Source organism: Schistocerca piceifrons, chromosome 7 (assembly GCF_021461385.2).
Source record: "Schistocerca piceifrons isolate TAMUIC-IGC-003096 chromosome 7, iqSchPice1.1, whole genome shotgun sequence".
Taxonomy (NCBI): Eukaryota; Metazoa; Arthropoda; class Insecta; order Orthoptera; family Acrididae; genus Schistocerca; species Schistocerca piceifrons.
Window position 1 is genome coordinate 260,564,158 of NC_060144.1, and position 22,980 is coordinate 260,587,137.

The window sequence follows — 22,980 nt, forward strand, 5'->3', positions numbered from 1 at the left end:
ACATATTGTGCAAACAGAGGAAAGAGAGATCGAGAGATCCACTAAAGTACAATTGCACTGTTGCTATGTCTCCGCAATATCCTTTCTTTCAAGAGTGCTAGTTCTGCAAGGTTCGCAGGAGAGCTTCTGTAAAGTTTGGAAGGTAGGAGACGAGGTACTGGCAGAAGTACAGCTGTGAGGACGGGGCGTGAGTCGTGCTTGGGTAGCTCAGTTGGCAGAGCACTTGCTCGCGTAAGGCAAAGGTCCCGAGTTCGAGTCTCGGTCCGGCGCACAGTTTTAATCTGCCACGAAGTTTCATCTGTACAGTGTTTAGTTCTTGTGGAATAAATAATTGAAAGTGTTCCCAGACTTTGTCTACACCCTGTATTCTAAGTGGGACAGCTCCACACCCACACGTGCATGGTGACCATTCAAAAACATCCAAGGGGAAAGTGTTCTTACCATTTATCAGTAAGGTCACTGATCTCATTGGAAAAATTTAAGCAAGTACGATGTGGAAACTGTTTTCAGACCCACCACGAAAATAAAAGATTGTTTAAGATCCGCAAAAGCTAAACGACATTCTCTAGCTACACCAGGTGTCTATAAAATTCAGTGCAGTTGTGGAAAGGTCTACATAGGCACAACAAAAAGAAGCGTCAACACCCGTCTGGGTGAACATAAAAGGAATTGCCGCCTCGGACATTTTGTTAAATCGGCTGTAGCGGATCATGTGTTTCAGGAAGGTGATCATGAAATGAAGTTTAGTGAGACGACCGTCATAGCAAAGACGTCGCATTATTATGCGCGAATGAACAGAGAGGCTATTGAGATTGCCAAACACTGCAATAATTTTAATAGAAAAGATGAAGGCATTAAGCTGGATAAGAGATGGATGTCAACATTGCAGCAACAGCGTGACAATCGATTAATTTCAACTGAGAAAGTTGGCAATATCAGAGATCAAAGCACCACTGACGTCACGTGATTGACAGCGGCGCCCTCTGGATGGATTATATATACGGCGCTCACTCGCGCTCTCGTTGCAGTTCGCCGCTTGTCCTCGGAGGATGCCTTGCACAGTCGAAGGCGAAACGTCAGGGAAGAGTTTTCTGTATGGACCACGGCATCTCAGCCTGGAAGTGTTAAGTGATCATGATCATTTAATTATGAACTGAATGAAGTAATTTTTCTTTTCATCATTTAAAACTTATTCATATGCTGTTGTGGATTAAATTGTTCCAGATGCCGTTAACGCATAACTAATTAACCTGACGTATCTCTGGGGTTGGTCTGCCATCACTTAAATTGCCGACCCCAGACAAAAGCTTTGAAGACCCAGGACGTGTGGGTCAAATCGGGTTATTTTCCCGGACACAAACAGTCTGTAGATGATAAGTTGTCCGATGGGGACGATGTTCCGCGTGGAGCAGGGACAAGATGGGAGGAATGTTTCCTCGCTTGCGTTTCAGTGCTAAAAATGCCAGCGGGTGCGAGCCTACTACCGATCAGCAGATATAAATTACAGACTGAGAGTAAAAAGGAACTGTGAAAGCGCATTACAGAGACGTTCATATTCAGACGTAGTACTAACCTACAGTAAGGAAAATGAACCTAAATGAAATCAGTGTTTGCAGGTCAATGAGTAGAAGGTGGTGGTAAGGTACTATGGGACCAAACTGGTGCAGTCATCTGTCTCTAGTCTTACACACTACTTGATCTAACTTAAACAAACTTACGCTGAGGACAACACACACACCCATGCCCGAGGGAGGATTCGAACCTCCAACGGGAGGAGCCGCGCGAACGGTGACAAGGCGCCTGAGACCGCGTGGCTACCCCGCTCGGGTAATGTGTAGAAGGCAGATGATATTTAAGACATTCCGTTGTCTGGCGGGCGGGGCGATGTCGCGGTGTATGCGATCGCCCATTGTCGGTGGCTTCTCATTGTCTCACTAAAGAAATATGAAAAATACAGGGTGTTCGAAAATTGTCTTTACAACTTTAATCACATGTATTTCAGAAATTGGGATGGTAGAAACGAGCGGTTTGCGACATAATGTTCATATACACCTAAGGTTCTAGTAGTTGCCTAACACAGTTAAATGTGTGAAGCTAACAATATTTTCTAGAACTAAATTCGGAACACATTAAAAATTTTGATATTACAAAAAAAAGTCTGAAGTTAACGTTAAAATGCAAACTATCACTTTAATTTTTTTCAAAAAGTACAATAATTTATATTTTGTTAACACCTTCAAAGATGAAGGAGTGTGAGCAGGCATACAGTATTTATCAGTGCTGTAAATTTTCTTCGCCATGTATGTATTCTTCAACAGCCTTATGAAAACATTCAACTCAAGTATCATAATAGTTCACTCTTGTCACTAACATTGCTTTCGCAGTTTCTACAACAAACTGCGTTTTGCCACTGCTCCATACATTAGTCATTTGGGAAAATGCCCTTTCAGTCACAGCAACCCAATACATGTGAAATGAACATACAGTTCGGAATAAACCGTTTCGTAATTATTAAATCCGGAACAAATAGGTGTCCCGAATACTTTTGAAATAATTCGAGGCTGAACTAGAAAAATTGTGACTATCACGAGAAAGGGGGGACGGAGGGGCGGATGGTCATCTTAAATACGAGCACCATTTATATCACACAAGTTATCTAAGCGATATTTTAGTTCCATTTCCGGCCTAGGACGTCCGCATAAAAGTGCGCTATTGCTGCTCAAATGCGAGCTCACAGCTCGTGCAAGTACCGCCAGAAGAAAAAAAAATGCGTGGGGTTCGGCAGGACCTGGGTGCCGGACCTGGTCTGTACAAACCATTCCACACACCGTGCCAGCTCCTAGAGGGTGGTCAGTCAATAACTAACATGGAAAAAATTAAAAAAAAAACAGCTTAAGGAGTGTGTGAACATTATACTGCAGACCGAACCTTTCTATCTATTCCCATTTCTAAAACATACGTGATCAAAGTTGTAAAGATAATTTTGGAACATAGTGCATACGTATAGGAGAGCGGCTAAGCGTACAGCCGTTGCATTTTTAAGAGACTAAAACGAAGAAACTATCTATAGTTAAGTCCTCCTCTAATGAATTTTAACTAATGTTTATTACAATCTATTTCCAATCAATCTAACTTCCTCAGGCACGAAAGAAGGTCCAGGTTTACCCCTGAAAATCCCTCCAGCACGCCTCTGTACGCACTCAAAATTAGGACCAAACCGGAGAAATCCGGGCGTACTGCAGCCGTAGCTAAATTTGCAAAGGTGAGCGCACTGATTTCCTTAAGGGTATAAGAACAAGAAAGGAACCCTGCCTCGTTTTAATGACACTTTGCATTCTGTTTTATAGGCAGTGTGTGATGATTTCCACAAACACAAGATCATTTTAATATTCAGCCATTTATTTATGTGGACGGTAAATCTTTTGTACAGAAAAATACGTCACCAGCTACCATGTTTTCAGTTTCACAGGTAGTGTCATAACTATTAAAAATTCACAAGAACAAATTTTCAAGACTATCTGTAAGGCTTTGAGAATATGTATGGTGCTAGAAGAGACTATTTAATACTTATTAGTGTGTTTTAAAAACGCATTATATTAAAAAGTTTTTCTATTTAAATAGTTATTTTCTGCTTTTTAGTCTTGTGTGTGTGTGAAATTTTTCAGTTGATTTCAAACATTTTGGTGAGATTACAGCAGGACATGTGGTAAACTTCATGTTTATTTCAGTTTCTCTTCAAATGGGTCAACCAGTATATTGCTTTTTCATAGGCATATCTTGCGAGAAGACCGCGATTGGAAAAATTAGAGAGAATCAAGAAGCTTAGTAGCAATTGTTCTTAAGTGCGGAATATTCGCGACTGGAACAAGAAAACAGGGAAATAGAAGTGGTACATCAAGTACCTACTGTCCATCACGTACGAGGGAAGAAAGCGAGTTAATATTGCATTGCCATCCAGTTGTGAGCTAAGTTGAAAGTTTCAAGACTATTGCTTATCGGGAAGTTAGTTTAAAATTAGTTGCACAATTTGTACCGAACAGGCAGACAGACCGAAAAACAAAGTACCCTCCGCCACACACCAGACTCTAAAGTGGTTTAATATTACAGAATCATCCAGTTCTGAGCTGTGCTGAAAGTTTAAAGTCTCTAGCTCATCGGGAAATTAGTTTAAAATCAACTGCAAAATTTGTACCGAAAAAAACACACAATAAACCGACCTAATGAAAACGTGTTAAAAAGAGATTGTTTATTTATATATACACAAATTTACAGTGCAGCACCAATTATTAAACTTTTAAAACCAACCAAAATTTGATATTTAATGCCACAAGTACGAAAATTCGTATTTCTGTAAGTAAATATGTACATTTTGAATGTACCTTATTTTTTAAAAGAATGGTTCAAATGGCTCTGAGCACTATGGGACTTAACTTCTGAGGTCATCAGTCCCCTAGAACTTAGCACTACATAAACCTAACTAACCTAAGGACATCACACACATCCATACCCGAGGCAGGATTCGAACCTGCGGCCGTAACGGTCGCGCGGTTCCAGACTGTAGCGCCTAGAACCGCTCGGCCACCCCGGCCAGCTCCTTATTTTTAGAAATATACTTTTTATTCACAACTCTTTGAAGTAAAATACATAATTTGTCTCTAAAAAAAGTGATCAACCGTAGTCATGGTTCATGTATAATCGAAAACGCTGAAAAAGTATGTAAATAAAATCACTCAAACCCAGTGAATGAGAAAACCATCATGTAACACCCGAAAACGACGGAGACTTGTTTCTGTCGGTTGTTTCACACTGAATGAAACCAGAAGATATTCATGTAGCTGACATGACTGCGTAGACTAGTTTCATTTGGTTGTTTCATTCTACTGAAGAAACCACCTGAACGAAAAAACAATCGACTTACCAATCGATTTTTTAAAAAAGTCGATTGTTCCATCATTAGTTGCAGGTTGCCTATCTAACGGCCTGTAGACACAACAAAATATTTTCATTATTTCATATATTTTCTGCCCGACTTTAAAAATTTAAAATGCTGTCATAATCCACTCACAAAGAGAGACAATCTTGCGCTGAAGTGGTAACAAAGTAAGTCAAGTATCAAAGCTTTGCGGTTGTTTCTCTCTTTGACACCCACGCAAAATGATGAAAGTAAAAAGGTTTAAAGCTTACTGCCACATTTACGATGTTCATCTAAGAAAACTTGAGCATCAGACCTTATGTTTTAACTTATAACGTCTTTACTATTAATTGTATTCGCAACACATTTGCAGGAAGAATCCACATATACCACTGAACGTACCTACACAGTTCAGGAGATATGAGTCATAAGCATTTACACACGTGAAAAACTAGCTTCTGCGTAAAATAGAGCTCAAATTACTGCAGGCTATACTCATTCAATGTTTCGTTATGAGAGCACTTAGCGATTTGCAACAAAACTCGAACATAATTTCAAATCGTTTCTGAACTTTGTCTTCCTTATCTGCGTAACGTCAAACAGTCGAGGCATTAACTCAGACTTTTAAGCTGTTTTATACATGGGAGTTTGATTGTTTAAAGGACTGGTGGTGGGCGGGAGGGGGGGGGTGGGGGTGGCGGCGGCGTTACCGATTTCCTACTAAGTACTAATTAAAGTAAACTTTGATACGTAATCCCACTATTCCACATTGATGTTGGTAAATACTGTTTTGTTACGTAGTATGATCTATATCGTTCATCGACTGGCCTGCTTCATGTGTACCAAACCGCATCCAAAACGTCGCATAATATCTCAAACATAAACTGTTCAGTGGGTTATTCCGACGAATTTCAGCCACTGGTTCATTCACAGAAAGGACAATGGTTCGCACAGACCACATGCCGTATATGGAGTATAACGTGTTGCAAATGTTTTCCGATAGATCTCATGTTACAAGACTACCATGCCAGATAACATACTTCTAAAAAAATGTGCTGCTGATCGGTATATTAGGTTCGCTTTAGTATAAGTGTGTGGACGGGAACAATGGGTGACAGACTCATGGGACACCACACGTAGCTGGATCATTTAATAACCAATGGAACACTCAACGGCCACTCGGTTCACTTGCATTAATCTTTTGGATTTATCAGTATGAGGACATATCAAGCCATTGCTGAACGCCGCACCCATCATCAACGTGCATACGCTACAAAAGCTCGTGTCCTGTGCGTATATTCACAAACGAAGATGACCGTGCGGTTCTAGACGCTACAGTCTGGAACCGAGCGTCCGCTACTGTCGCAGGTTCGAATCCTGCCTCGGGCATGGATGTGTATGATGTCCTTAGGTTAGTTAGGTTTAATTAGTTCTAAGTTCTAGGCGACTGATGACCTCAGAAGTTAAGTCGCATAGTACTCAGAGCCATTTGAACCATTTGAACAAACAAAGACAGCAAGGTGTGTTCGTACGAGCGACTGAGAAGGAGGGCTGAAGGATATGTAACAACGGTTCTTAACTACGTGGAGAATCTTCTCTGTGCCAACACGCAGATGGTTAATACAGGATACAATGGCATTCATTTCAACAAATTTTTGTTCTGGGAATACGTTTATCGTCCGTTTCTTTTGGTGGTGCCCAGTACTGTCTCCTTCAACAATATTTAATACTTTGCCTTACTACCCTGTGTCTGGAATAGTTGCTGGGAATGTAGAGGAATCGCTAATCTGAGTCCATATTCAAATAAACTTATGTTTGAAATGAACAGCAGTCTGATTAGTATGATGGCGAATTCATGAGCCTCGTATTTGCTTATTATCGAAGCCAAAAGATTACATTTCAATGTCACGGAGCCACATCTTATCCCCTCGTAGTCATCTCTTTGTAAACTTTAGAACTGTTTGCTCCGTACATGGATATGTTGCGCATATATGGACAGCAACTTATCAGTGTGTTGTGGTATCTATGTGACGGCGATCTGCAGCTTTTGGGAACGACGTTGATAGTAATTTAGTATTTTGCGGAATAAGCTGATAATAATTTAGTATTTTGTGAAATAAGCTGGTAGTAATTTAGTATTTTGCGAAATAAACTGATTGTAAAAAACTAGGCTGTTTTGGAAATCAGCCTTATGCAAACACAATTAGTTTATTTTATATTTCCCAGTCATGTTTCTACACCAATGTGTCATCTTCTGTGGGTTAAATTTTTCTGTAAAGTACAATATCACATTTGTAATAATTTAACTACTGTAGGCCTAAGAAATACAATATCTGCAATTTGCTTCGTTTTGTTTGGACACTCACCTTAAAATTACATCGCTAATTGAACTGTATTATTGTACATCGATTTTAGTGCTCGTTTTCGTCTGCAAACTAGCCATGAAAAAAATTATTGCGTATTTGTGGAGAGCTGTTTCGAGGATAGAGGTTATGTACGTTTCTCTACTTACATTTTCCGTCCTGTTTCGTGTCCCTCATTGGTGTTTCAATCAGCTACTATTTAGTGCATTGCTTTCACTCAGATCTTCAAAAATTTCCGCTCACTACTTCACCTCACATGCACTTACACGAATAGTACTGATAATAATTTAGTATAATCTACTTTAAAGATGTGAGGTAAAGGGTGTAATGTTTTAACAATAGAAGTTCGTAGCATGCAACCGTATCCCTATGCCAAATACAGCTAAACAACGCGTTTCGAGAAACAATGCTCTCATCATCAATTTGTAAAACTTAGCCCACGACGCGAAAGCGCTAAAATACCTGCCCCAACACCAACGCCTCGATTGTGCTGATAGACTCATGAGCTAGGTTTCAGAATCTGATGATGACAGCGTTGCCTCCTGAAACGTGTAGTTTGTGCAGGACTAAATTACAGTTGAATGCTGCCAGTTATTACTGCTGAGCTGATAGCCTGGTGCTCGTAATGTTTTAGAGGATGACTCACATGCTTTAACAGTGATTTTGTTTGAGAAGAAGTCGAAGTTAAATGGTCTTTCGTATTAGAAGATGGTATGTGATAACAAGGAAAGTCATTTTTAATTACATTTTGTCATTTGAGCGACAAGAGAAAGAGTGAAAATGTGTCAGTAGGTCATACGCGGAAGTAGCTGCAAACAAACAGCCAATGGGACAGTGCGATTCATATCTGGGTGAGTAGGTCAGGAACTATGGAAGGGGAGCGGCAGCTCACGTCTTGCATCAGCTGATCGCAACTACGGTGCTAAGAGGAAATATCGATATGTGTGACCATTCAGTGACGAAGAAGGAAAAGAAAGGAAATGGAGCTCCTAGTTGAAACAGAAAGCAGTCGCTCGTGGAATCCTGATGGTATTCCAAACCCGCCATTAGCGATGATAAGCTAAATGCGATGTAATCGTCTTGAAAAGTGGCGATGAAAACAGATGCGGCGCAACAGTTCTCCTTGGAGGTAACCACTTGCCGAAATTCTGCAGGACCTGCCTTGTACAGTAAGTACGGGTGGCCGAGTATTTTCTCCCTTGTGAATGTCGACGAATACGTGGCTGGACGTAAACATACGAGTAATCACAACACTTTGACTTGCCCACTGATCATCTGCAAATCAGCGATTGTACTTAACTGCGTTTCTGCTGTAGTGCAGGTACTGCAAGTCAAAATAGCGTAGCACAGTATGTCTCGAAATGACGTTCGTTCGCGGTGTAATCGGCTCAATGAACGAATGCAATATTACATAGCAACTGGGGGACGCTACCACGATACGTAAAATAGATTAGATTAGATATACGGTTCGTTCTGTTGACCCTTACTGAGTAGATCCTTGAGGATATGGTACATGATAGTTAGACGAAACTAAGTAATACATATTATAAGAAGAACTGATACGCAAATGTTTCCTTTACAAAAGCTAAATTAAGTGGTACCGAAGCATTTGGAAATGTTATAACTTTCAAAATTATTCATTAATATGTTAATTGTAAAAAGTATAAGTCATAGGCTATCATAGGCTATTGCAAATAAAGCATTGTCAAAGCAGCAGGTTTCAAGGCTTATCTACATACGCAACATTTTATATAGGGCCTGCAGACCACGCGTTGTTTCCACAAACTGCCTCCACTTGTGTATGTATTGTGCTCGGTTAATCCTCAGGGCTGGCAGGTCCTTCGCCAAGTCGTCCATCCAGCGCTGCCTTGGTCGTCCTATGGGGCGTCTGGTGTTTGGTTTCCCCTCAAATGCTTTCTTCACCTGCATCTCTTCTGGCATGTCGACTTCACGGCCAGCCCACTGGATTCTTTTGCTCTTCAGCTTCCGTAGTGTTATTGGTTGTTGCATCAAGAGATAGATTTCATCATTCTTCCTTCTTCTCGATTCTTCTTTAATATCGAGCATATGGACTTCAGACCAATTGTGTGATTGGATTGAAGAGTTCCTAGATAACAGAACGTAGCATGTCATTCTCAATGGAGAGAAGTCTTCCGAAGTAAGAGTGATTTCAGGTGTGCCGCAGGGGAGTGTCGTAGGACCGTTGCTATTCACAATATACGCAAATGACCTTGTGGATAACATCGGAAGCTCACTGAGCCTTTTTGCAGATGATGCTGCAGTATATCGAGAGGTTGTAACAATGGAAAATTGTACTGAAATGCAGGAGGATCTGCAACGAATTGACGCATGGTGCAGGGAATGGCAATTGAATCTCAATGTAGACAAGTGTAATGTGCTGCGAATACATAGAAAGAAAGATCCTTTATCATTTAGCTACAATATAGCAGGTCAGCAACTGGAAGCAATTAATTCCATAAATTATCTGGGAGTAGGAATTAGGAGTGACTTAAAATGGAATGATCATATAAAGTTGATCGTCGGTAAAGTAGATGCCAGACTCAGATTCATTGGAAGAATCCTAAGGAAATGCAATCCGAAAACAAAGGAAGTAGGTTACAGTACACTTGTTCGGCCACTGCTTGAATATTGCTCAGCAGTGTGGGATCCGTACCAGATAGGGTTGATAGAGGAGATAGAGAAGGTCCAATGGAGAGCAGCGCCCTTCGTTACAGAATCATTTAGTAATCGCGAAAGCGTTACGGAGGTGTTAGATAAACTCCAGTGGAAGACTCTGCAGGAGAGACGCTCAGTAGCTCGGTAAGGGCTTTTGTTGAAGTTTCGAGAACATACCTTCACCGAGGAGTCAAGCAGTATATTGCTTCCTCCTACGTATATCTCACGAAGAGACCATGAGGATAAAATCAGAGAGATTAGAGCCCACACAGAGGCATACCGACAATCTTTCTTTCCACGAACACTACGAGACTGGAATAGAAGGGAGAACCGATAGAGGTACTCAAAGTACACTCCGCCACACACCGTCAGGTGGCTTGCGGAGTACGGATGTAGATGTACATGGAGATATCTTCCTCATTACCCTCCTTTCAATTATTAATAGTTTTTCCGTTTATCGTTTAGTCATGTTCCAGGTTTATGAACTGTACTTGACGGCTAGGCATATCGTATCATATATTCTCATCTCATTATTCGCTGATACTGTTTTTGAGCTGAGCGTCTCCCTTAGGGAATACATACACTTCATTCCTGCTGTTGTTTTTTTCCGTTTATATCCATTCCATTGATGTCCATTTCTATGGTATTGCTCCTATACGAAGGTCCCAAGCGGTTGAAGTGGTGAAATCTCCTGAACCCCGTGCTATCTACCTCATAAGATTCTTGCTGCTCTTGCCTTCTTCCTAACTGCGTGAACTCTGTTTGTCTTGATTCATCTTTAGTCCAACATTCTGTGTGCAGTTGTCCATTTTCTAGTGCATTTCTTTCAGCTCATGGCTTGATTCACGCAGCAGTACTATATCATATGCGTATGCGAAACAATTCAAATTGCCATCCATCTGTACTCCAGCCCATTCGTGTTTTCTATTTCCCCTTATTGCTTTCTCTGAGACGACGTTGAAAAGAACACAAGACAGAGAATTTCCCTGTCTGAGATCTGTCTTAAACTCTAACGTTCCTGTCGTGAGCCCTCAGAAACGCACTGCCGTCCTTGACCCGTCCATACAAGTCTGCACCATTCTCACTAGCTTCTCTGGGATTATGAAGTCATGCAGAGCATTGTGTAGGCTATATCGGTGGATGCTTTCATATGCAAAAACCGGCGAACAGACTATAGATTTCATATTCCCAGCGTTTTTCAAACAGTTATCTTAGGACTGAAATGTGATCTTCTGTCTATGGGTTTGATCGAAAGCAGGCTTAGTGTTCCTGTGAATTCTCTGTGAATATTTGTAATTTTCTGAAGATAATGATAAACATTACCTTGCAGGTTCCATTCTTCTGACAATGACTCAATCTTCCGTATCATCTGAATGAGTTTATATATGTCTGAATGCAAGCTCTCACCTTCCTCTCTGATTAATTCTCCCGTTATTCTGTCCTCCTGTTGGGCCTTCCTGTTTCTGACTCTTTTGATTGAAATCTTCACATCTTCTTCAATCATTTCCCATTTTTCTTCATCTTTCCTTTCCTCCGTTGTGTCTGTAGGTAGCATCTCATCAGGGTCTGGACAATTCAAGTGTTTTGAGAAGTAGTCTCTCCATCTTTCTACAATTCCTTCCTTGTCATTTATCCTTGTCATTTATCAAGCCGCCGTTCTCATATCTAACGAAAACGGTTAGGCTCTGAAATCCACGATTCCGATTTTTTATGCTTTTGAAGAAGTGTATTGAATACAATATTACCGAACTGAATTGTTTCCGAAGTCGGGTATTTTGTACAAGGCATATTATATGTTGTAATTAATAACAAACACATCAACTGAGCTGTTTGCTTCAAAGTTTCATTAGCTATGACAAATTTCACTAAGGAAAAAACTACACACAACCAATAGTTGCTAAACGCAAAAACTAAAATTATTCAAGCCACAAAGGAATTAAAGATATTAGCTGTCAGTGGACGTTTGTTTATTTCAACAGAGCTAGTTGAAAATTTCTGCTCGACTGGGTTTCGAACCCGGCACAAATTTTCAACTTGCACCATTGATGTAAATCAATCGTTTCTTGGTTAATATACAGACTAAAATTATTGTCTAAAACAACGTTCCTTCTGAATGTGATATATATATATATATATAATGCCATTAAGAGTGAAGTTTGTTTTACGAGCACACAGGGTAGCGTAGGCAGCAGCCGGAGACTGTTATATACGGGAAAGCATCATCGTTGAGTGACTGTAGCGGATTCAGAATTATTTATACAGTCTCTATATTTGGTAAGATTTACGACAGTTTGCTTTAAATGTGAATAATTTTACGGTAGTACCGACAGGTAGGAGATACATTCCTGTAATGTTGGACTACATATTAATAGTATGCTGCTGTGCGAAAAGCTGTTTGACTCAGTCGGAATCCATTGCTCAGACAAGGTTAGTGGCCTAAAGTGTTTGGAGTGAAGTTGAATGGTACGTAGGGTTGTAGACAGCTCTAACCCTAGATCAGTTGGTACCTTTCTGTGCGTATCACAATGGGTCCCAAAAATGCATCAGAGGATACTGGTCTAAGGACTTCGTAGTGTTGGAGAAAGTGAGCAATGAAACGTCAATGTTTCGTTGAGTGTTTTTTCTAAATACCCACAATAGCACATCAAAGTATTACTCCTTGTTTTCGACATTCTGCTTCACTCTGATGGAAGCAATACGACTGGACGAGTAGTAACTAAATGGAAGGCCGCTGCAACCGTGGCCGAAACGTTGGTTTTCTCCACAAGTAGTTTTATACAATATGACGCAGTACCATACCCAGAAAACTTTTATGTCGACTGACTCTGGGCGCGGAAGCCTACGCAATTATAAATGGTTTTAATTGGCTGACCTATTGTCGGTTATTAATCTCGCCGCGAACCTAATTAAAGAACTCTGCACGTGTAGCCAACCTCATCAAACTGAGGAACCATATACGATGATTTGTTTCGATAAGACATCCGGCTAAAAAAGCACTCGAAGGTCAAATAACCAGCTCATTGTCTCTTGATATTCTGAGAGGAAAAGGACTCTATGGGCATGTTAAGATTCTGTGCTGTTTTTTTCTCTGTAGCCGAGTAGGTATATGTTACTCTCTAATATTTTTCCCGAATTAAATTAAAAAATGTTTTACAGAACGCTAGTGAACTGTGTGGAAGCAGGGGAAGGGAGCATGCCAGAAGAGAATACGCTATGTGAAAATGTAATTTCTTTGCACTTTTGAGGGAACTCTGTCGTGCTACTGACAGCATTGTAACAATTATTGACATTCCCTTTTTCTGTTACCGGTTCGAGAACATTTTTTCACACAACTGACGTATCATTTTTCATCAGTGATAAGATCCGCCACAGTTGTAAAAGTTTTTATTTCCTAAAAGCAAAGCACAAACTGCTTTCGAGAACTGTGTCCCATCTTCAGGTGTCTATGAAAAGAGTACATAACAGTCGAATAACAGAGGGTAAATTAGGTTAAAATAGTGCATCCCCGGCACATTGCATGAAACAGGAGACCTCAATTCTTAGGCCTGCCAGAAAGCCACTCACAGGGTGCAAAAGGGCTTCGTGCTCAAAGTTGTGCCAAACACAGATCCGCGTAGAGTTAGATAGGCCTCTTTCAAACACAGTGCTACGTGCGCACCCATAAGGCCCATGCCAAGCACACAGCAAAGCTGAAATGCCGACTGGAGAAGCTATGTAGCCGTAACGTAAGCGATTGCACTCCTCGGGCAAACTATAGTACGTTGGAGTTCATTGTATTTCACCATAATAAAAGAATTTTAGGAAAAAAATCCACAGCATGATCATGATTTGATCGGAACACTGATGACCAACAAATAACCTCTGTTATGCGACTTTTATGGACCCACATTTTATATGCACCTGAAGATGGGACACAGGTCCCGAAATCAGGTTGTGTTTTCCTTTAAGAAAATCAAAAAAATTACAACTGTAGTGGATCTTATCATTGATGATGAATGTCAACAGTTGTGGATGTCCCGTCAAGTGAGACCTATCATTTGTTGCTGGAGGCTGCATCTCTTGTTGTCCGTGAGAGTACATGGTTTCAACAAACCGGTGCTCCATCCCACTTTGATATTAATCTCTGTGACCACCTGAACAACAGATAGACTTATCACTGGATTGGTAGAGAAGGCCATGCCTGCCCAATGCTCAATTTGACGACAAGAATATTTGTGTAACTATGACGCGGAAGGTCCGAAATGCCCTGAATGCTGTCGTAGGGAGACGAGTGGTGGAACTGGACTAATACCCAAGTCCATCACGCAGTGCTAGCGCCCTGTGACTCCTAGCGAGCGTCTACGAAGAGGAAGTGCTACACGTAGTTCAAAAGCGACAAATCGTTTCGTGTATATACACTCCTGGAAATGGAAAAAAGAACACATTGACACCGGTGTGTCAGACCCACCATACCTGCTCCGGACACTGCGAGAGGGCTGTACAAGCAATGATCACACGCACGGCACAGCGGACACACCAGGAACCGCGGTGTTGGCCGTCGAATGGCGCTAGCTGCGCAGCATTTGTGCACCACCGCCGTCAGTGTCAGCCAGTTTGCCGTGGCATACGGAGCTCCATCGCAGTCTTTAACACTGGTAGCATGCCGCGACAGCGTGGACGTGAACCGTATGTGCAGTTGACGGACTTTGAGCGAGGGCGTATAGTGGGCATGCGGGAGGCCGGGTGGACGTACCGCCGAATTGCTCAACACGTGGGGCGTGAGGTCTCCACAGTACATCGATGTTGTCGCCAGTGGTCGGCGGAAGGAGCACGTGCCCGTCGACCTGGGACCGGACCGCAGCGACGCACGGATGCACGCCAAGACCGTAGGATCCTACGCAGTGCCGTAGGGGACCGCACCCTGTTGCTCCTGGGGTATCGGCGAGGACCATTCGCAACCGTCTCCATGAAGCTGGGCTACGGTCCCGCACACCGTTAGGCCGTCTTCCGCTCACGCCCCAACATCGTGCAGCCCGCCTCCAGTGGTGTCGCGACAGGCGTGAATGGAGGGACGAATGGAGACGTGTCGTCTTCAGCGATGAGAGTCGCTTCAGCCTTGGTGCCAATGATGGTCGTATGCGTGTTTGGCGCCGTGCAGGTGAGCGCCACAATCAGGACTGCATACGACCGAGGCACACAGGGCCAACACCTGGCATCATGGTGTGGGGAGCAATCTCCTACACTGGCCGTACACCACTGGTGATCGTCGAGGGGACACTGAATAGTGCACGGTACATCCAAACCGTCATCGAACCCATCGTTCTACCATTCCTAGACCGGCAAGGGAACTTGCTGTTCCAACAGGACAATGCACGTCCGCATGTATCCCGTGCCACCCAACGTGCTCTAGAAGGTGTAAGTCAACTACCCTGGCCAGCAAGATCTCCGGATCTGTCCCCCATTGAGCATGTTTGGGACTGGATGAAGCGTCGTCTCACGCGGTCTGCACGTCCAGCACGAACGCTGGTCCAACTGAGGCGCCAGGTGGAAATGGCATGGCAAGCCGTTCCACAGGACTACATCCAGCATCTCTACGATCGTCTCCATGGGAGAATAGCAGCCTGCATTGCTGCGAAAAGTGGATATACACTGTACTAGTGCCGACATTGTGCATGCTCTGTTGCCCGTGTCTATGTGCCTGTGGTTCTGTCAGTGTGATCATGTGATGTATCTGACCCCAGGAATGTGTCAATAAAGTTTCCCCTTCCTGGGACAATGAATTCACGGTGTTCTTATTTCAATTTCCAGGAGTGTACAACTGAAACGAAAATCGCCTCAGTCAACAGTTCAGTAATAATCGTTCAGTAACCATATTTAGTGCTACAGATTACATTCCTGCATTCAGCAGTGGAACTGTGGACTGTTGCAGCAGGCTTTCGGCATCGTCGTCAACCCAGAAGCAAGCAGCACTAAATACTCCGCCTTTTCGCGCCTTCGCTTCAGTAATATTACCAACTTGGGATCGAATTTGTACTTCTTAAAGCAAACACTGATGACCAAGGGCTACGATGACGTTTCCTTATAAAGGGCCATCAAACGAAGTTGTTTCAAGGGTGCAAACAAGGACAACGAGGAACCTCTTTCTCACTTTGCAAGATTACCGTACGTTATTATAGTAACCGACAGCAAAAGTAAAATCCTTCGGAAAAATTGTATAAAGACTACATTTTTCTGGCAGCAAAAAATTAAGAAGTTTTTCCGACCTACAACACAGTTGCTTAATCGCCTAAACACGGCTGGAGACCATAAAGTGACGTGTTTTTGTGGAAAAGTATATAAAGGCGAAGCTGGCAGCAAAAATTTAAAGAAACACATTAAAGGACACGAACTTCATCTCACCATTCATAATCACTCCATTCATCTTACTAACACACTAAAACATCTTGGAATAACCATCAACCGCAAAGTAAGACGGTGCCCCAAACTGCTAACCAACTGATCAAAAAGTCCACAGTGGACTAATATTCTCAAAACTATTAAGAGGCCGTGCAATAGGGATTGCACTTTTCCACAATCCAACAAAAACTTTATCCGACACATCCTCACCTTTGGCGACCTTGTCTGGATCTCAGTAGCTCCAAAATTTCACCACTCCGCTCATGTCCTTGAACCCCACACACTCCGCCTCGTCTGCAGAATCCGTTTTCACTGTGCAACACGTATCTTCTATACATGTCCCACTATTTCCTCGAACATTTTCGCAAATCCTATAAATCCTCACCAATACTGGGCTGCTGCCGCACCTATACTAAAACATACCCTCTCCCTCCAGCTCCACACCCTCCATATCCTATCCCAGGTGAGCTTTAACATGCTCCCTCGTCCTGACCCAGAAATGCGTCACAAGCTGTAGCTCTAGTCCCACACTCCTCCTTAGACCAAAGCTTGTAGTTCTACCAGCCTTCTCAAGCACCCTAGCTCCCTCCAGTTCTGGCCTCTTGTTATACATCCTACTTCCCAGTTAAACATCACCCCCTTCCCTCCCGCCCTTCCCTCTCACTCCACTCCCAGACAAAGCCAGCCATTTATTCTGTATTACCCGTCATCCCTCCATCCGTCCTACCCACACGGCACCTATTGACAGATGACCACGAGGCGCTTACCAGATATGTCATCATCATCATCATCATCACCATCATCACCATCGCCATCACCTTCATCAACGTCATCATCACCATCATCGCAGTCGTTGTCATTTTAGTTTCAGCCACACCACACCATTGGTATTTTATAACAAATCATCAGCAGGGGTTATTTTTATTGTTTTTTAAAGTTATCATTGCAATCTTAACTGTACAAAAACATTATATGTGCACTACCTTAACAAAGTGAAGCACCCAAAAGTCGAGGAAGCAACGAAATTTCGGTGATTACGAAATCGATTCTAATTTACAAAGGACTTGGCATTAAGAGCGCAGTTACCAGTATGATGTTGAACCCCTTCTGGCCTGGATGTGCGAATGCATGATAAAGCCTTTATATCTTCTCCTGGTCCGTCACCCGTGGTGTAGAGGTAGCGTCTTTCATAACATATCACAACATGTTGGGTTTCGCGTTCGAAACCAGAGACCACTCAAATTTTAAATAAAAGTAATTAGCAATGGCGGTGGAAGACTTTTGGCATAATAAATCACCCTCATTCTACCAACGACCTTGTCAAAGAGGAGCAGATAGAGGTTCAGAGCACTCCCTTGGCCTTAGGGCGGAAACTGCTCCTAAGGGCGGAAGCATCAGCAATGATCAACCGCATGAGCTCATAGAAGGCAATGGAAACCATTGCACTGAAGACACATAATGTATATCTACAAGACATGCGACCTGTAATTGAAAAAATGTCATGATGATCTCTCCATTGACAAAAGATTCCTGAATAGTCCCCTATTCAGATCTCTGGTAGCAGTTTGCCAAGGGGGAGATGATCATAAGAAAAAGATTGAATAACCAACGAAAGAATAACGTTCTATGAGTCGGGGTGTGGAATGTCAGAAGTTTGAATGTGACAGGGAAGCTGGAAAATTTGAAAAGCGAATTGCTAAGACTCAATCTATACTGAAGTGAAATGGGAATAAGACAAGGACTTCTGGTCAGATTGAAAAAGAATAATATCAATAGCACTATAAAATGGAATAACGGGATTAGGGTTCGTTTTCAATAGGAAGGTAGGGCTTCCTTGTCACACTCAAACTTCTGACATTCCACGCCCCGACTCATAGAACGTTATTCGTTCGTTGGTTATTCAATCTTTTTCTTATGATCACCTCCCCCTTGGCAGTCTGCTCCCGGAGATCTGAATAGGGGACTATTCCGGAATCTCATAAGAATCGACAGCAAACCAACACCGACAAGGATATTTCATGTATACATGGCAACGTTGCAAGCTGAAGATGAAAACACAGAGAAAGTATATGAGGATCTTGATCAGGTAATTAATTATCTAAAGGAAGATGAAATTCTAATACTCATGGGGACTGAAATGTAGTTTAGGGGAGTAAGTAGAAGAATGGGTTACCGAAGAATATGGGCTTGGTACTAGGAATGAGAGAGGAGAAAGACTAATTGAGTTCTGCAATAATCTTCAGCTGGTAACGGCGAATACTCTGTTCAAGAATCACAAGAAAAGCATATGTACTTGGGAAAAGCCATGAGGTACGGAAAGATCTCAGTTCGATCACTTCAGGGCCAGATAGAGATTCCGAAATCAGATGCTGGAGTGTAAGGCGTGCCCAGGAGCAAATATAGGCTCAGATCACAACTTAGTAGTGATGAAGAGCAGGCTGGAGTTTAAGAGACTAGAAAAAAGAATCAATCCTCAAATAAGTGGCACACAGAGATACTAAGGAGTGAAGAGATACACTTGAAGTTCTCTAATGCTACAGAAATTGCGATAATGAATAGCTCATTAGACAGTTCACTTGAAGAGGAATGGTCATCTACAAAAAGAGCAATCGCAGAAGTTGGAAAGAAAAACATAGGTACAAAGAAGGTAAACGCAGAGCAGCTACGGTAACAGAAGAAATACTTGAGTTGATAGATGAAATGTTGTTGTTGTTGTTGTGGTCTTCAGTCCTGAGACTGGTTTGATGCAGCTCTCCATGCTACTCTATCCTGTGCAAGCTTTTTCATCTTCCAGTACCTACTGCAAACTACATCCTTCTGAATCTGCTTAGTGTATTCATCTCTTGGTCTCCCCCTACGATTTTTACCCTCCACGCTGCCCTCCAATACTAAATTGGTGATCCCTTGATGCCTCAGAACATGTCCTACCAACCGATCCCTTCTTCTGGTCAAGTTGTGCGACAAACTTCTCTTCTCCCCAATCCTATTCAATACTTCCTCATTAGTTATGTGATCTACCCATCTAATCTTCAGCATTCTTCTGTAGCACCACATTTCGAAAGCTTCTATTCTCTTCTTGTCCAAACTATTTATCGTCCATGTTTCACTTCCATACATGGCTACACTCCATACGAATACTTTCAGAAATGACTTCCTGACACTTAAATCAATACTGGATGTTAACAAATTTCTCTTCTTCAGAAACGCTTTCCTTGCCATTGCCAGCCTACATTTTATATCCTCTCTACTTCGACCATCATCAGTTATTTTGCTCCCCAAATAGCAAAACTCCTTTACTACTTTAAGTGCCTCATTTCCTAATCTAATTCCCTCAGCATCACCCGACTTAACTCGACTACATTCAATTATCCTTGTTTTGCTTTTCTTGATGTTCATCTTATATCCTCCTTTCAAGACACTGTCCATTCCATTCAACTGCTCTTCCAAGTCCTTTGCTGTCTCTGACAGAATTACAATGTCATCGGCGAACCTCAAAGTTTTTACTTCTTCTCCATGAATTTTAATACTTAGTCCGAATTTTTCTTTTGTTTCCTTTACTGCTTCCTCAGTATACAGATTGAACAACATCGGGGAGAGGCTACAACCCTGTCTTACTCCCTTCCCAACCACTGCTTCCCTTTCATGTCCCTCGACTCTTATAACTGCCATCTGGTTTCTGTACAAATTGTAAATAGCCTTTCGCTCCCTGTATTTTACCCCTGCCACCTTTAGAATTTGAAAGAGAGTATTCCAGTCAACATTGTCAAAAGCTTTCTCTAAGTCTACAAATGCTAGAAACGTAGGTTTGCCTTTCCTTAATCTTTCTTCTAAGATAAGTCGTAAGGTCAGTATTGCCTCACGTGTTCCAGTGTTTCTACGGAATCCAAACTGATCTTCCCCGAGGTTGGCTTCTACTAGTTTTTCCATTCGTCTGTAAGGAATTCGTGTTAGTATTTTGCAGCTGTGACTTATTAAGCTGATAGTTATTTTCACATCTGTCAACACCTGCTTTCTTTGGGATTGGAATTATTATATTCTTCTTGAAGTCTGAGGCTATTTCACCTGTTTCATACATCTTGCTCACCAGACGGTAGAGTTTTGTCAGGACTGGCTCTCCCACCGCCGTCAGTAGTCCCAATGGAATATTGTCTACTCCGGGGGCTTTGTTTCGACTCAGGTCTTTCAGTGCTCTGTCAAACTCTTCACGCAGTATCATATCTCCCATTTCATCTTCATCTACATCCTCTTCCATTTCCATAATATTGTCCTCAAGTACATCGCCCTTGTATAGACCCTCTATATACTCCTTCCACCTTTCTGCTTTCCCTTCTTTGCTTAGAACTGGGTTTCCATCTGAGCTCTTGATATTCATACAAGTCGTTCTCTTATCTCCAAAGGTCTCTTTAATTTTCCTGTAGGCGGTATCTATCTTACCCCTAGTGAGATAGGCCTCTACATCCTTACATTTGTCCTCTAGCCATCCCTGCTTAGCCATTTTGCACTTCCTGTCGATCTCATTTTTGAGACGTTTGTATTCCTTTTTGCCTGTTTCACTTACTGCATTTTTATATTTTCTCCTTTCATCAATTAAATTCAATATTTCTTCTGTTACCCAAGGATTTCTACTAGCCCTCGTCTTTTTACCTACTTGATCCTCTGCTGCCTTCACTACTTCATCCCTCAAAGCTACCCATTCTTCTTCTACTGTATTTATTTCCCCCATTCCTGTCAATTGCTCCCTTATGCTGTCCCTGAATCTCTGTACAACCTCTGGTTCTTTTAGTTTATCCAGGTCCCATCTCCTTAAATTCCCACCTTTTTGCAGTTTCTTCAGTTTTAATCTACAGTTCATAACCAATAGATTGTGGTCAGAGTCCACATCTGCCCCTGGAAATGTCTTACAATTTAAAACCTGGTTCCTAAATCTCTGTCTTACCATTATATAATCTATCTGATACCTTTTAGTATCTCCAGGGTTCTTCCATGTATACAACCTTCTTTCATGATTCTTAAACCAAGTGTTAGTTATGATTATGTTGTGCTCTGTGCAAAATTCTACCAGGCGGCTTCCTCTTTCATTTCTGTCCCCCAATCCATATTCACCTACTATGTTTCCTTCTCTCCCTTTTCCTACACTCGAATTCCAGTTACCCATGACTATTAAATTTTCGTCTCCCTTCACAATCTGAATAATTTCTTTTATTTCATCATACATTTCTTCAATTTCTTCGTCATCTGCAGAGCTAGTTGGCATATAAACTTGTACTACTGTAGTAGGTGTGGGCTTCGTATCTATCTTGGCCACAATAATGCGTTCACTATGCTGTTTGTAGTAGCTTACACGCATTCCTATTTTCCTATTCATTATTAAACCTACTCCTGCATTACCCCTATTTGATTTTGTGTTTATAACCCTGTAGTCACCTGACCAGAAGTCTTGTTCCTCCTGCCACTGAACTTCACTAATTCCCACTATATCTAACTTCAACCTATCCATTTCCCTTTTTAAATTTTCTAACCTACCTGCCCGATTAAGGGATCTGACATTCCACGCTCCGATCCGTAGAACGCCAGTTTTCTTTCTCCTGATAACGACATCCTCTTGAGTAGTCCCCGCCCGGAGATCCGAATGGGGGACTATTTTACCTCCGGAATATTTTACCCAAGAGGACGCCATCATCATGTAATCATACAGTAAAGCTGCATGCCCTCGGGAAAAATTACGGCTGTAGTTTCCCCTTGCTTTCAGCCGTTCGCAGTACCAGCATAGCAAGGCCGTTTTGGTTATTGTTACAAGGCCAGATCAGTCAATCATCCAGACTGTTGCCCTTGCAACTACTGAAAAGGCTGCTGCCCCTCTTCAGGAACCACACGTTTGTCTGGCCTCTCAACAGATACCCCTCCGTTGTGGTTGCACCTACGGTACGGCTATCTGTATCGCTGAGGCACGCAAGCCTCCCCACCAACGGCAAGGTCCATGGTTCATGGGGGGGATAGATGAAATAAGGAAGTACAAAACTGTTCAGGAAAATTTGGAATATATGAATACAAATAACTTAGGAACGAAATAAATAGGAAGTGCAGGGAAACTAAGGCAAAATGAATGCATGAAAAATATGAAGAAATCGAAAAAGAAATGATTATCGAAAGAACTGACTCAGCATATAGAAAATTTAAGACAACCTTTGCCGAAATTAAAAGCAGGGATGATAACAGTAAGAAATTGAACATCAGGACTGGTGATCACGAAGCAGATGAAGTTCAGGAGTTCTGCTACCCAGGAAGCTAAATAACCCATGACGCATGAAGCAAGCAGAAGATAAAAAGCAGACTTGCACTGCCAAAAAGAACAATCCTGGCCAAGAGAAATCTACTAGCATCAACCACAGGCCTTAATTTGAGAAGGATATTTCAGAGAATGTACGTCTGAAGCACAGCATGGCATGGTAGTGAAACATGGACTGCAGAGAAACTGGGACTGAAGAGTATCGAGGCATATGAGATGTGGTGCTACAGAAGAATGTTGAAAATTATATGAGCTAGTAAGATAAGGCATGAGAAGGTTCTCCGAAGAATGTACTAGAAAAGGAATATAAGGAAACCACTGACAAGAAAAGGGAAGGATGATAGGATATCTGTTAGGACATCTAGAGG

General features: G+C 42.0%; 1 protein-coding gene across 1 annotated transcript in view; it reads left to right on the forward strand.

The window, feature by feature from the left end:
- Positions 1-22,980, forward strand: part of LOC124804754 (tryptophan 2,3-dioxygenase) — a 406,660-nt gene that overhangs the window by 247,188 nt on the left and 136,492 nt on the right. The window lies entirely within an intron of this gene.